Source organism: Camellia sinensis, chromosome 13 (genome assembly GCF_055761805.1).
Source record: "Camellia sinensis isolate YWXY chromosome 13, ASM5576180v1, whole genome shotgun sequence".
In the NCBI taxonomy this organism is placed as follows: Eukaryota; Viridiplantae; Streptophyta; class Magnoliopsida; order Ericales; family Theaceae; genus Camellia; species Camellia sinensis.
In genome coordinates, this window is record NC_138973.1 from 3,855,987 (window position 1) to 3,872,355 (window position 16,369).

Below are 16,369 nucleotides of genomic sequence, written 5' to 3' on the forward strand. Positions count from 1 at the left end.
TTTTTTTCAAATATCTATTAATTTATAAATTTCTCCTTATCTATTTACTAGCGTATGTCCGTGTCTGAAAGCACGGCATAAATAATGTTCGGTGTAAATAATGTTGAGATTAAAATGTAATTCTAAGTTCTACGTATAATGTCAATTAATTAATTAATTTAATGCATCCTCAACATTTAATTAATCATAGAGAACATGAATATATTAGAAACAGTATGCTGCCACCACACATAAGCCAATTTTGTTTGAATAATTGTAGGTATCATTAAAATTTAGGAAAAATTAACCAAAAAAAAAAAAAACTTAGAATTTAATACTTGTAACAAAATAAACTATTGAGTTTTTAATTTTATAAATTTAAAAATTAAATTTCTGATTTATTTTCAATCTAAACTATTTGCATGTTTCCAACCTAAACAATCCAAGCAATTTGTCGGTAGGAAGAAGTAGCCATCAGTTCTTTGCGGGGTCTATCTTTCACATATTTTTTTGCATTCCTATTGAAAAAAATAATAATATATCAACACATTTTGCATACCTATTGAAAAATAATAATATTGTATCAACACAATTTAAATAGCACATAAAATAAATAAAGATGTGATAGTGGCCAAGCATTTGAATGCGCAATACAATTAAGGAAACCGACCACTATCTCTTTTCTTACTCTGTTTCTTTTCAATTTCTTCACCATGTCTTCAACAGGGATGAAGAAATAGTCCATGAATTATGAGTGAAAATTTAAATTGAGTTATAGAAATAAAATAAAATGAAACAAGAATAATGACCTGTGAGAGACATGCGGGTTGAAGAAAAAAAAATAAACAAAAAAATGTTAAGACCCAACCCAATGTCAACAACCCCCACAAACCAATGTCAAGACTCTCGCCTGACAACACAAAAAAGAAAAACAAATACATATCAGTTTAAGGTTTAGAAACACCAACCCAAATACATAACATAACTTAACACCAACCCATATAAATTGAAAAATGCATAAATAAAAAAATGAAAAAAGAAACAGAACACAAAAAAAAGAAAGAGAAATCCAAATACATATCAGTTTAAGGTTTAAAAACACAAATCCAACACAAACACATCAGTTTAAGGTTTATAAAACAAATATAAATCCAAATCTTAAAACACACAAACCCAAAATGATGGGTCTCTTTTGCTTTGATTGAAAAGAAACATAATGATTTTCAATACTCTGTTCCAATGCTTTGTGTCTCTTAAGCTTTGTTTCCAACTTTTTTCTGTGGTTCCATTGAATACATACCTAATCACACAAAACCAACACAGAAATCTTAGAAACATAAATATTAGAAACACAAACACAAATCAAAACTGAAATCTTAGAAACACAACCTAATCAACAAAAATATATAAAAATAATAATAATAATAACACAAATCCAACACAATGAAACATTGAAAACCATTTGAAAAATCACTTAAGAATATCTTAAAAACCATTTGAAAACCATTTCATGAGGATCAATTATTATTTCAAACCCAAGGATTAGTTTGTATACCATACTACAAAATAAGTCAAAAAAAAAAAAAAAGGCTCTTTCAACCCACCTAAATATTTCAATAAAGTTGCTCTACTAAATTTTTTAGCAACTTCACATCTCCTTTCATTCTTACCTTCGTAACACAAACACAAAGTTGTTCACCAGTTTAGAAACACAAACACCAATCCAAATCATACCCAAATACGTACCTAATCCTATCTGTTCATTAACAGCAACATAATCACCAAACCCTATCTGTTCATCATCATCATAAAAAAAAAAAATCAAAAAATTAAAAATAAAACAGAGTTGTATATGCCTCTTCCAAGTACTTCTTCGGCCTCTTTGCCACACTTTTCTAAGTACTTCTTCGACCTCTTTGCCACACTCTTCAACCTCTTCATCATGATTATCAATTTGGATAGATCAAAGTCTTTTATATGTATAAATTTTAGTTACAAAAATTTACTTTGCACAAATCAAGTCTTATACATGTATCAAGGCAGAGAAATTGGGCTTAACATATCTTGCCATTTCATCAAGGCAGAGAAATCGGGCTCTCTCTCGATGAATCCAGTGGTCGTCTCTTACCCCACTTTTTGTCACTCGTTAAAATTATCTGATAAGTCCAACCCATTACATAGCGGTATTTCCTTATTATTGAAATTACATATCAGGTGCCATGTAAACTGAATTTACTAAATTTTTCACTTTCCATTTATCTCATTCATAATCTCCATTTCTTTCCCCAAATATACATTCTATCAAAAAAATGGAAAATTATAGAATACTCTAGGACTACTGAATAATCATCCAAAAAGAAAAATTATAGAATAACACATCTATTTTCAAGCATTTCTAAGTGTACAATCACCAAAATATTCCATGTTGTAATTAAAATGCGAAGAAAAAACAAACAAACAAACAACCAAATAATGGAAGAGTAAAGTTCATCAACTTATTTCAAATAGATTGTGTCTTAGTTCATAGCATATTTCGAAAGTGTGTTTAAATTTTAGCTGTTAACCAAGCTATAATATATAGAGCCAAGATTTATTCTTTGTGACAATGATGTTTGTTCACCAACCAGGATCTGGAATTAAATCCAAGTTGAATTATACTTCCGGGTTCTTCCATATGAACATTAAGCTACCAGCCAATGACTCCGGAGGAGTCGTAACAGCCTTCTATGTAAGTTTACATTTACATATATATTCGTGCTCCTTGGTATAGGTTATCACTGAGAAAAAACAAAAAACAAAAAAAGCTGATCTAGTGCAAGAAACTCCTGCTAAAAAACTATCACTGATAACATAATGTAAATCCTTTTTTTTTCTTTGTTTTGGCAGTTGAAATCGGAAGATAGTGAATTGGATTTTGAGTTATTGGGCAACAGAAAAGGGAAGCCCATCGAAGTCTAGACGAATGTCTTTTTAAATGGAAAAGGGGGTAAAGAGCAGAGGATCCATGTATGGTTTGATCCAACCACAGACTTCCATACTTACAAAATCCTATGGAACCAACATCAAATAGTGTAAGGCAACTACCTAAACGCATTCCAATTTGAAAAATAAACTTACTCCACAAACTGCTTCTGAAAGCTAGCTATTTTCAAAAGAAATAAAATCATTATATATGAAAATTGAAAATACCCTGTTTCAAGGAAACATTTTTAAGTTGTCTTTTAAATATGTCTACACAAAGATGAAATTTATTTATTCATTTATTTTGATATTTTCAAACTTTCCATTATTTTTGTTTTTGAAAACACAAAAACATTGAAATTGAAAATGATATCACACTCCTTAAATCACAATATGTTGAGTTCTAACTTATTTTGTTAATCGCCTTTTCCCCCAATAGTTATTCTATTGATGAATATCCCATTCGAGTTTTCAAGAACAACAGATGTGATGGAGTTGGCTTCCCAACACAACCAATGCAACTAATGGCAACTATATGGGACGGAGAAAGTTGGGCCACGAATGGTGGAAAAACTAAAATCATTTGGGCTCATGCACCGTTTATAAGTCACTTTCGGGGCTTTGCCATTGACGGATGCCCCTATGACAGCTCTCACAGAAAATCATGCAATTCTTCAAAGTTCTGGTGGAATGGAAAGAATTACTGGCAACTGTCTCCTGACCAAGAAAGAAGACATCAAGTCATAAAGTGCAATTATATGTACTATGATTACTACAATGATAGAACTAAACACCCAACATATCCCCCAGAATGCCCACAGTGATAACAGCCCTTTATTTTCCTATTACATAACCATCTGACGATAAGTGCAGTTTAAAACTATTGAATTCACAATATAATATTATGCTTAATCACTTTCTACTTCTTCTAATTCTCAACCTTCTTGTGGACCTTATACATTTTTCAGGACGACTATTCGGGCCTGTCTTTCTAATTCTAAATACACAAAATATTGTAGAATTAAGCTGCACCATGTACAAAAATATGCATACAAACATTGATGAGCAATCATTAGAATCAATGCTTCACTTGTATATTCTTCTCATTCATAGCATAAGAATCAACTGTGTCAGAACTTCATACAGTATTTCTTGAGCACAACCATTTGCCACTATCTCACCATCACAGCCCTTCCATCAAATTAAGCAAAGCAGAACACTACACAATAGACTTCAGAGCAAAACAAAATGTTCCTGGACAAAATTCAAAATAAGCATTATTTGCATTGGCTCTATAATAAAAAATCACCAAAATGTATGGAAAATTACTTCATTCAAAATAGGTCCATTAAAAAATTGTACCTCTGCAATAAATACCAATAATAAAATTATGGGCCCAAAAAGAAAGAAAAAAAAAGAAGATAAGGTCATTCAAGAAAAAACTTATGCAAATTGTGGGGATATATTTTTTGAGTACCAACACGTGGCTAAGGTGACGCCGACGTGTCAGCTGAGGTGCCACGTGTCCTGGTCATGACGCCGAGGTTATCTCGGCGAGGCTGAGGTTACCTCCGAAGATATCGGAATCCGAAATAAGCGGATAAGGTACAAGAGTCCTAGAAAAAGGGAAGACTACAGTTGAGAAATGATAAGACTCTTAGGGAGTTTATCCCAATCCTACTAGGAGTCCAAGATTGATAGTAATACTAAGTCCATTAGAGCTAGGCTCCTGTTGGGACAAGGACTGTGTTGGCTATAAAAGAGAGGCATCCCCATGGGTCTAAGGTATGCTTTTGATATTCTGTCTAGTGAGTTAAGCACTATTGGTTATCTTTGAGAGATAATGAGTACTGACTTGATCGTCGGAGTGGACGAGCCACCGCCGGAAACTCTTATTTCTGTTGCAGGTCGTTCGGGCTTAATCTATTATGCCGGTGTTCTCCAGTTGAGTACTAAGTTGGCAGTGTGGTCAGAAAAATCACCCACACAATTTGGTACCGTCTGTGGGAACGAAAGGAAAATAGATGGCCAACGACAGACCGAAAGAGAAGCTTGGGGACAACACCCCTACTGAGAGTGGGAAACATATTGACCTTGGCGTCGAAGAAGACAACTACAACGAAAAAACTCGTGATAAGAATCACGGAGAAGAGGACGTCAGCCAGGAGGGCGACGTGCCGAAGAAATCAGACCGAAGCGAGTATTATAACGAGGACGACCTCCAGGAATGGAAAGAAAGATGCTTACGAAGGGATGACGAGATGAAAGGAATGGCGAATAAATTGGCAGACCTACAAACGGTTGTCAATTTCATGATACAGAACAACGTCATGCAGCCACCGTTCCCGTCACAAGATACGCCAATTCCAGCAGCCAAGAAAGATGTCCAGGCAGGGGGACAGAAGACAACTCCTACGACTCCTCAGCACGATAGGGCCAAGGAACATTCTCACCGGCCTTCAAGGGAGGTTGGACGAGGAGAATCAAGAAGGGGAGATTCACAGAGGACACATCGCACCAAGGAAGCTGACTCCAAGGAATATCAGCATGTTCAGGGGAAGGACCTTTGTTTCGACACGACCAATGGAGGGAGGTCCAAAAGGACTCGTAACAACACAGGAAGTAGTGAACCAAAGAGGCTGAAATCCGGAGATAGCCGAGCTCTTGGACGAACCAAGGAGGATCTGAGGGATTACCTCCAGAGAAAGCGACAAGATGCCGAGGTGACCTCACCTGTCAAGCCGAGATAACATTGGATATGAGAAGACAAGAGCTCAGCCCAAGTAAGCCGATCTCGGATTCTAGATCTCGGATCCCAGATCCCAAAAGACAAGATCTCGGCCTAAGATGATTAAGTCTGAGAAGAGAAGAGTTTACCGAGATGATGTTTAACACTTGTTGAAACTTGAGAAAAGTTTGCAAGTTGAAGTTAAACCGAGATGATGTTTAACACTTGTTGAAACTTGAGAAAAGTTTACAAGTTGAAGTTAAACCGAGATTATGTTTAACACTTGTTGAAACTTGAGAAAAGTTTACAAGTTGAAGTTAAACCGGGGTCATGATTAAAGGAATGAATGATATAGGTTCTATCACCTCAGGATGCCGAGGTAATAGAACCTAGGGGCAGTTATGGGGACATAATTTTTTAATGACAACGCGTGGCCGAGGTGCCACGTGTCCTGGTTATGATGCCGAGATGATCTCGGCTAGGCCGAGGTTATTTGCGAAGATGTCGAAATTCGAGATAAGCGAATAAGGGACAAGAGTCCTAGAATGAGAGAAGACTTCAGTTTGGGTAAAGATGAGACTCTTAGAGAGTTTATCCTAATCCTACTAGGAGTCCAATATTAGCAGTAATCCTAAGTTCATTAGAGCTAGGCTCCTATGGGGACTAGGATTGTGTTGGCTATAAAAGGGAGGCACCCCCATGGGTCTAAAGTATGCTTTTGATATTCTGTGTAGCGAGTTAAGCACTATTGGTTATCTTTGAGAGATATTGAGTACTGACTTGATCGTCAGAGTGCCCCCGGATGGACGAGCCACCGCCGAAAACTTTTCTTTCTGTTGCAGGTCGTTCAGGCTTAATCTATTCTGTCGGTGTTCTCCAGTTGAGTACTAAGTTGGCAGTGTGGTCGGAAATTGACACACACACAAATGTATTGCAACTTAGGTAATGAAAACTCTAACAAAAACTTATTTTTTGACCCAAAAGAAAGAAAATTCAACAAAAACAGTAAAATAAAATAAAAAAATATGTTTAACACATTGTCAAGTAAGTGAAGAGGGTTTTTGAATTTATATAATAAGAGAAAATATAAAATGTAAAATTCAAAAATAAAATGATTTAAACGGGAAAATTCAAATGAAATGTGAATTTTAAAATAAATTAAAAAAAAAACCGTTCTCCCGTATTCAAAAAATATAAAATAAAAAAAAAATCTCAGCCATTCAAACAAAATGTAAAATTAAAAATAAAAAAAGAACCATTCTCCCTTATTAAAAATAAATAAATAAATAAATAAAATCAGAGATGGGTATAGATGATTTACTGTCTTTGGGTCCATGAAAATCCACAGAGAACTTCTCCACCTTATAGTCACTCATCATCCTATTTCACAACAATCAAAACCCAACTATTAAAATAATAATAATAATAATAATAATAATAATAATAATAATAATAATAATAATAATAATAATAATAATAATAATAATAATAATAAAAAATTAATGGAAGAAGAAGAAAAAATATATATATATATGTGTTCTCCCTTATACAGTTTCTCTGCGTTTGCTTTGGGAAGACATGGTGCTCTCGACAATGGAGGACGGAGGTGCCGTAATGGGTTGAGATCTAATAGGGAGAAGAGATGAAAAGTTGCTGTCGGTGGAGATCGGAGGAGACGAGATGGTGGAAGCGGAGCGGCAGTGGAGGGGAGGAAGAGGAAGAGAGAGATCTCTGAGGACAGAGAGTTTGAGACCTGAGAAGTTGGAGAGGAGATCGGAAGTAGCGCGACGGTGGAGACGACTCGACGATGGAGAGGAGGGAGAGGAAGAGAGAGATCTCTAAGGACAGAGTTTGAGACCTGAGAAGTTAGAGAGAGAGAGAGAGAAGTGTGCAAATAATGTTTGGAGTGAGTGGAACACAGGAGAGAGAGGGGATTGTTTTGGGCGGGAATTGAAAATATTACAAAGCATCTCTGCCCTCAATGGTTAAAAATAAATCATCTCAGCCGTTGAAATGAACTGTATCTCTGATACATTTTACATATTTTCAAAATCCGTTCTGTTTTATTATATAGATATTTTATTTAATTCATATTATTTTTTTATATTTCAATAAGTCTTATGAGCAATATAGTTATCAAAATACCCCTAATAATAATATTCACATTAACAGTGTGAATATTTTGTAATGTGAACCTTCATACTGTCAAATGTGAATGTTAACATCACTAGGTTATTAAAGGTTCAAAAAATATTTGTAAATGTAAATTTATTCATAAAATACATTAAATATGAAAATTAGGATTTTGTGGATCAAATGTTCAAATAATACGACTTATTGAAATATAAAAATATCTTATGAATTAAATGGGATACAAATACTTGAAAAATTATTTCCTAATAAATCTCCCATCAAAAAAACGTATTTTGAAAAAGAAAAAAAAAATCATACATAAAAAATTATGTGGCAATCTCATTATTATAAATAAATTCATCTTCATTTGTATTTTGTTTTAAAATTAAAGATCATAATAAATTATATTAGGGCAAACTTTACTTTAACCCCTATGGTTTAGGCCATGTGCGGATTATCCTTGACTTTCGAAATCACCACATAACTCTCATGTGGTTGATGGAGTAAAGTGCACTGTTAACACCGCTAATGACAGACGTAAAAAGACCAATTTACCCTTGTGTATATAACCCTTATAGTGAAGTAAGAATCATTTTGTTTGATCATCAAACAAAATCATCAATCTAGAGAGAGAAACAAAGAAAGAGAGAGCAAGATCCAAAAAAAAGAAGGAAGAAATTGAGAACAGAAGAAAAAGCATCTCATATGTATATATGTAAAAGAGAGCACAATCATCAAACAAAAGTAAAAATGGCAACGGGGCGGGGCGGGGCCGGGGATCACCTACCCCGTTCTCGATCCCCGATGGTGGAAATTTTCCCGTCCCCCGCCCCGATCCCCGACGGAAAACCCACTACCGCCCCACCCCCGCCCCTAACGGGGATGGGGTTTCCTCGACCTCGAAAATCCCCTGCCAAAAAAACAACATCAACAGAAAACGAGTTATTTGGGCTCAAAAACAACATTAACAACATAAAATAAAAAATAAAAAAAACAACAACAACATCAACAACATAAAATAAAAAAATAAAAGCTCAATAAACAAAAAAAAATCTGAGCTCTAACATATCTAACAGATCAAAAAACATCTTCATCATTTTCATCACCAACAGATCTTCATCAACATCTTTATCTTCATCTCCATCATTTTCCAAATCTAAAGAACAAAAGCAAAAAACAAGAGAGAGAGAGAGAGAGACGGAGATACCGTGAGAGGGAGATAAGGAGTCGGCGGTGAGAACAAGAGAAGAAGCTGGCAGTAAGGAAGCTGCCGGTGAGAACGAGAAAAGGAGCCGACGGTGAGAGAGCTGCCGTTGTGTGAGAGAGTGAGAGTAAGAGTGAGAGTGAGAGTGAGAGTAAGAGAGAGAGAGAGAAGGAGATCCGTGAGAGAAAGAGAAAAGGAGATCTGAGAGAGAGAGAGAGAGACGGAAATACCGTGAAAGGGTGATGAGGAGTCGGCGGTGAGAACGATAGAAGAAGCTGGCAGTGAGGAGCTGCCAATGAGAACGAGAAAATGAGCCGGCGGTGAGGGAGCTGCCGTTGTGTGTGAGAGAGTGAGAGTGAGAGTGAGAGAAAGAGCGAGGGAGGCCAGATGTATTATGATATTTATATACGTAAACACACAACACACACATATATATTTTTATATATATAAACAGGATCGGGGGGCTAAACGGGACGAGACTGGGTCCGGGGTTGAAAAATGTATCCCCATTCCTGGCCCGAATATCATCGGGGATTTATTTTTAAATACCATCCTCAGCCCGTCGGGGGTATTTTTCGGGAAAAAAACGTTCAATTCGGGGTCAGGGGGTCGGGTCCCCATCGGGCCGGGTTCAAATTGTCATCCCTAAACAAAAGTCCTCATCTCATATGTATATATATAATCTTCTTTGGTTTCAATGAATATCCAAAAAAAAAAATGAAGAAATGGAGCAAGTTAGCAAACTTTCCAGTGGAATCCAATATATATAATTTGTGGTTATATATATGTATATACGTATATATATAATCTTCTTTGGTTTCATATTATGTATATATATAATATGTATAATAACATATACATATTATTATATGTATATATATAGGATTTGTTTGGTTTAGATTTCAAAATATAGTTTCACCACTGATTTGAGTGTGGTATTTGGTTGCAGCTTTCAAATCATAATTCTACGCCCATTTCTCAAAACTCATTTCAAACTATAATCATTACTTTTCAAAACTCATAACCAAACACACAACTCAAAACTCTTTTCAAAACTCAAAAACAACTTAATTTTTATTTTAAATATTTTATTTTATTTTATAGGAATATTTTTAATATTTTAATTTTCGTAAAAATATTTTAATATTTTGATATTTTAATTGTAAATATTTTTATTTTCGAAATATTTTTAATATTATTAATATTTTAATTTTCGAAATATTTTTAATATTTTATTTTTTGGAATATTTTTAATATTTTAATTTTCTAAATAATTTAAAAATATTTTCAATATTTTTAATGTTTATACAGGCTTAAAAAATGAATCGACAGAAAAATTAATTGGCATAGAAGTTATTTGAAGAAAAAAAATTATTTGAAAACGATTAATTGAAAAAAAATTATTTTTTTATTTGAGTATTTTAAAAATAATTTGGTTATGACTATTGATCAAAAATACGGATATTGAGTTATAAGTTGTGTGTTTGATTATCAATTATAGGTTGAATTAAGTTTTGAAACTATTTTGAAAACTTATTACCAAACAAATTTTCTTATTTCACATGTCACATTAAATTTTCAAAACTCAATTCCACATACAATTCAAAACTCAATTCAACATTCTATTCAAAAACCATAACCAAACAAATTTTCTACACTCAAATCATAATTTCACAACTCACAAACTCAAAATACAACTCATACTCTCAAATCATATTTACAAAACTCTACCAAACGCAACCATAGTCTTCGACTTCCTATTTTCTTCAATTGAAGATGGAATCTAGTAAAGAAGATGAAGAGGATGAGAAAGTAATGAAATCCAAGGAAAAGCTCTTTTTATTTCTTGGGGTTCATGGATTATGATTGTAGTTTAGGTTTTGAAATAAAATTGAATTGTTCATTTGGGGTTTTGGGTTTTGGTCTAAATTTGATGATTTCTTTATTTGATAAATATAAAGATAAAAGCATCACAAGAGAGGATGATGAAGATGAAGAAAATCAAAATCAAAACCATTAACGGTGGTAGGTGATGATTTTGAAATCAAAATAAAAATCATTCTGCTTTTATTTTTTCATTATGTTTTTAATTTTTGATTTTGAAGTCCAAATCTGATGATGAAGATTATGAAGATAAACAAAATAACATGAGGGTATTCATTGAAAATTGATGATAAAGATAAGGTCATTTTGGTCTTTCCATTGTGAGGGAACATAGGGAACATCATCAGTTCATGCCCACTTGTATCACGTTCGCATGCACTGCACAGCAGGTTAGAATACACTGAAAAGCTAACGGTGCATATTACTCCATCATCCACAGGGGTTTATGTGGTGATATTCGAAAGTCAAGGGTAATCCACACATGGCCTAAACCATAGGAGGATAAACTGAAGTTTGCCCATTATATTATTATATATGAATTTTTTTGTAATCATATTCTAAAAATATAATTTAAATTTTAAAATTATGTTTTTAAGATTCGTTGTTCAAAAAAAAAAACATAATTTGGTAAACATATTGAAACCTTACAATTGAAATCATTCGGATTTGATAAATAACTTTTTCTTCTTTTTATAATATATACATATAATTAGTAGTTGATTTGTACAATGCAAATTATTATTTTTTTCAAAAAAATATTTGATGGTACGATGTGCGTGTTATAAAAAAAAGAATTTGATTTTTAAATTAAAATTAAAATTAAAGTATGATTTTAATTATTTATTTGATAATATTGATGCTATTGTTTTGTAAAAATGTTACTTGAATACTTATAAATATTAATTTTAGTTAAATTGTTTGTGTATTTTGATAATTTTATTTATATCGTATTATAAAAAATATAATTATCATATAATAATTTTGTATGATATATATTAAGTTATAAGACAGGAAAATAAATAATCATTTTGATATTAAAAATAATAGTTAAATTATAAGAAGATTTAGTAAGATAAAATAAAAATAATTATAACTATTTAATTTTCTTTTATATTAATTTGTAAAATAAAAATATGTGAAAATAAAAACTATACAAAATTGATTGAAAAATTAAATATAAATATGTTGTCGTTTGACAACGACTAACCAAGAAAAAATCTCATAACAACATTTAAACCCAAAAAGAAAAAATAAATGAAATCATCTAAACAATAGATACATCTGTATGAGGTGATTAATCATCTATAATATGATGCCAAAATATAAAAGAACTTACTGTTCAGCAATTGGAAAATTAACTCAATCAGTAAATCCAAACTTGAGAGGTTAGATTCTTCTTCATGTGAGTTGTGATTATATAAAATAATATAAGAATGATTTTGTACAGTCAAAATATAATCTATGGGGATATATTTTCTGAGTACCAACACGTGGCAATGTGACGCCGACGTGTCAGCCGACGTGTCACATGTCCTGGTCGTTATGTCGAGGCCATCTCGGTTAGACCGAGATTATCTCCGAAGATATCGGAATCCGAGATAAGCAGATAAGGGATAAGGGACAAGAGACAAGAGTCCTAGAATAAAGAGGAGACTTAGCCAAGATAAGGATAAAGCTCTTAGGGAGTTTATCTTTATCTCTTGAGGAGTCCAAAGTAAGTTCTGAACAGGAATCCATAGAAGTCAAGCTTCTATTGGGATTAGAATTGAGGTAACTATAAAAGGAGAGGCACCCCCATGGGTTTAAGGAATGCTTTTTATGCTCAAGCTAGAAAGTTTAGTGCTATTGATTATCTTTGAGAGATATTGAGTACTGACTTGATCGTCGGAGTACCCCCGGGTGGCGAACCACCACCGGAGTTTTCTCTTTCTGTTACAGGTTAGTCAGGTGCCATCTATTCTGTTGGTGCTCTCCAGCTAGATACTAAGATTGCAGTGTAGTCAGAAAATCACTCACACAATTTGGCGCCGTCTGTGGGAAAGAAAGGAGAATAGATGGCCATCACTGTACAAGATCAACGTATCGAAAACGATGAGTTTAGCAAATATGAAGAATGTGTCGACATAAACGGAGTGAAGACCCTTCCAGAAGGGACGCAAAGACAGGGGGCATGAGTGCTCCCAAGGAGATGACATTCAAGTATAGAAGAGCTCAGCCCAAGTGAGCAGATCCCGGATTTCAGATCCTGGATCCCGGATCCCAGAAGGTATGATCTCGGCCTAGATGAGTAGGTCCGAGAAGACAAGAGCTCAGCCTAAGTGAGTAGATCCCGAATTCCAGATCATGGATCCCGAACCCCAGAAGGCATGATCTCGGCCTAGATGAGTAGGTCCGAGAAGAGAAGAGCTCAACTTGAGAGAGCAAATCCAAGGTTCCAGCAGACAAGACCTCGGCACTTAAGCCCGAGAAGAGAAGAGCTCAGTGAGCAGATCTCAGATCCTAGAAGATAAAAAGAAAACATACAAGGTCAGACTGCATTTAGCCAGGTTGAAGACCTTTTATAAGGTCCGCAAAAGAGCATGTGAAAGCCATGCATGGGGCAAAGAGAAGAGAGATTATTGTTTAACACTTGTTAAAATTTGTAGCAATTTACAAGTTAAAGTTAAACCGAGATTATTGTTTAACACTTGTTGAAATTTGTAGCAATTTACAAGTTGAAGTTAAACCGAGATAATGTTTAACACTTGTTGAAATTTGTAGCAATTTACAAGTTAAAATTAAACCGAGATTATTGTTTAACATTTGTTGAAATTTGTAGCAATGTACAAGTTGGAGTTAAACCGAGATAATGTTTAACACTTGTTGAAATTTGTAGCAATTTACAAGTTGGAGTTAAACCGAGATTATTGTTTAACACTTGTTGAAATTTGTAGCAATTTACAAGTTGAAGTTAAACCGAGATTATTGTTTAACACATGTTGAAATTTGTAGCAATTTACAAGTTGAAGTTAAACCGAGATAATGTTTAACACTTGTTGAAATTTGTACCAATTTACAAGTTGAAATTAAACTGAGATTAATGTTTAACACTTGTTGAAATTTGTAGCAATTTTCAAGTTGAAGTTAAACCGAGATAATATTTAACACTTGTTGAAATTTGTAGCAATTTACAAGTTGAAGTTAAACCGAGATGATGTTTAACGCTTGTTGAAACTTGAGAAAGTTTACAAGCAGAGTTAAACTAAGATGATGTTTAACGTTTGTTTAAACTTGAGAAAAGTTTACAAGCAGAGTTAAACCGAGATGATGTTTAATGCTTGTTGAAACTTGAGAAAAGTTTACAAACAGAATTAAACCAAGATGATGTTTAACACTTGTTTAAACTTGAGAAAAGTTTACAAGTTGAAGTTAAACCGAAACGAAGATTAACACTTGTTGAAATTCTAAGAGAATTTACAAGTTGAAGTTAAGCCGGGAAAAAAGATTGGTTTAAACACCTGTTGAAATTTTTGATAAAAACTTACAAGTTAAGCCAAGGTTATGTTGAAAGAAGTATCTACATACTTGCCGGGATTACCATATTGCCGAGACTTGGAAGAAATTTGAAGACAGAAGTCTTGCTAAAAGTGGAGTATCAAGTTGTAAATAAACACTTGTGAAAATATTATTTTCAAGTGTTAAGCCAAGGCTGGGAAAAACTGATTAGTGGGTACAACCGAGGTATTACACCCCGAGGAGATTGCACAGTTAGAGTGTATTTTGAAGACATGGAAATTATTAAGCATACAAGAGTAAAAAGAAGAACACATCGGCTTGAAAGGGTCTGTGCAACTTATGTTTACATTTGTAGACAGGAAGAAGGAATAAGCAAGGAATGTTAACACTTATTGAAATTTTTAGCAATTTTCAAGTTTGTTATAGCCAAGATTACACCGAAAGACGTTTTCGAAATATAATCATCCAAGATGACCAACTAGCTTGTTAAAAACTCAGAAGGTTGGGAAATGAGAAGCATGCATAAAAGAAGGCAAGTATAAATGAGGAAGTAACACTTGAATACCTCTATTAAAAAGCACACTTGTAGAAATAAAATACCAAGGTTATATTGATCCGAGGCGTCCACCTAATGATAATTCTGAAGTGATGTTTATCCGAGGTGTACTACCCCGAAGTGGTTTGCAGAATATACTCGAAAAAAGTTGAAAAAATTCTAAGTATGGGGAAGCATACAGGCAGTCAGCAGAAGAAAACATTCAACATTCAGAAAAACACAAACGTGCATTAAAAAAGGCACTTCGACCTAGTAAAGTGATTCATTGTTCAAGATCAAAGCAGTAGCACATCGGCCAACGACAGACATTTTTCAGAAGCAAAAAGGTTACATATGTAGAAAAAACAAAAGTACAAAAAAGAAGACCCTAAGAACTAGGGACTAAAGCAAGAACGTCGGAATGATCTGCTTCAACAGTTGACAGTGGTTCAGCCTCGGCAATCAGTTGGGGGAGCTTCTTTACCATTATCTCGGCTTCAATTGCAAAAAAGGGACGTGGTTCTAAGACTATACAGAAAACAGAAACGAAGGCAAGAATCTGGAAATACAACAAGAAAAATAAAAAGAGAAAATTTAGAATCAATAAGACAACAACAAAGTTCAAGAATAAAGCTAAGTGCATAGGCACTAAGTAAGTATGTGAAGAACAAGAAAGTAATGACCTAGACACGATGCTAGCAACAGAAAAGCGGATATGGCAAGAATAGTGCCAGGCATTCAAACAATAAACAATTCAAAACTTAAAGACAGACGAAAATAGAAGGCAACAGATGACAAATAAACAGATTCGAAGTGAAACAGAAGAGTTATGAAAGATTGAGCTTAAAAGCAAGTAAAGAATAGCTGAATTACCAAGTGAAATAAACGTCGATATGAAAATCGCCAGAGTCAAATAGATGACTGGAAATCAGGAGCCCACCAGAGAGTGTGAATGGAGCAGTTGCAAAGCTCTTGGAGTTTACGAATTAATGGAACCGGAACCTCGGTTAGGAGGTGCAATCTCAAACAGCTTGGAAAGCATGAAACTTGATACTTGACACAAGTGGACAGTAAAGTCCAGGGAACTTTGAGATCTGCGAGTTTGATCTCGGATAGAAGGGCACAGATGGATGAACAATGTAGGTTCCATTGCCCCAGAATGCCGAGGTAATAGAACCTAGGGGGCAGTTGTGAGGATATATTTTCTAAGTACCAACACGTGGCAAGGTGACGCCGACGTGTTAGCCGAGGTGCCACGTGTGCTGGTCGTTATGCCGAGGTCATCTCGGTTAGGCCGAGGTTATCTCTGAAGATATCGGAATCCGAGATACGCGGATAAGGGATAAGGGACAAGAGTCCTAGAATAAAGAGGAGACTTAGCCAAGATAAGGATAAAGCTCTTAGGGAGTTTATCTTTGTCTCTTGAGGAATCCAAAGTAAGTACTGAATA

The 16,369-nt window shown here is 34.3% G+C and overlaps 1 pseudogene across 1 annotated transcript; it reads left to right on the forward strand.

The window, feature by feature from the left end:
• The first annotated feature begins 2,264 nt into the window (after positions 1–2,264).
• LOC114311122 (xyloglucan endotransglucosylase/hydrolase protein 2-like) lies at positions 2,265–3,820 on the forward strand (annotated as a pseudogene). Its single transcript, XR_014349241.1, has 3 exons — positions 2,265–2,707; positions 2,866–3,050; positions 3,380–3,820. The product of XR_014349241.1 is annotated as a xyloglucan endotransglucosylase/hydrolase protein 2-like (transcript).
• Positions 3,821–16,369: the final 12,549 nt, after the last annotated feature.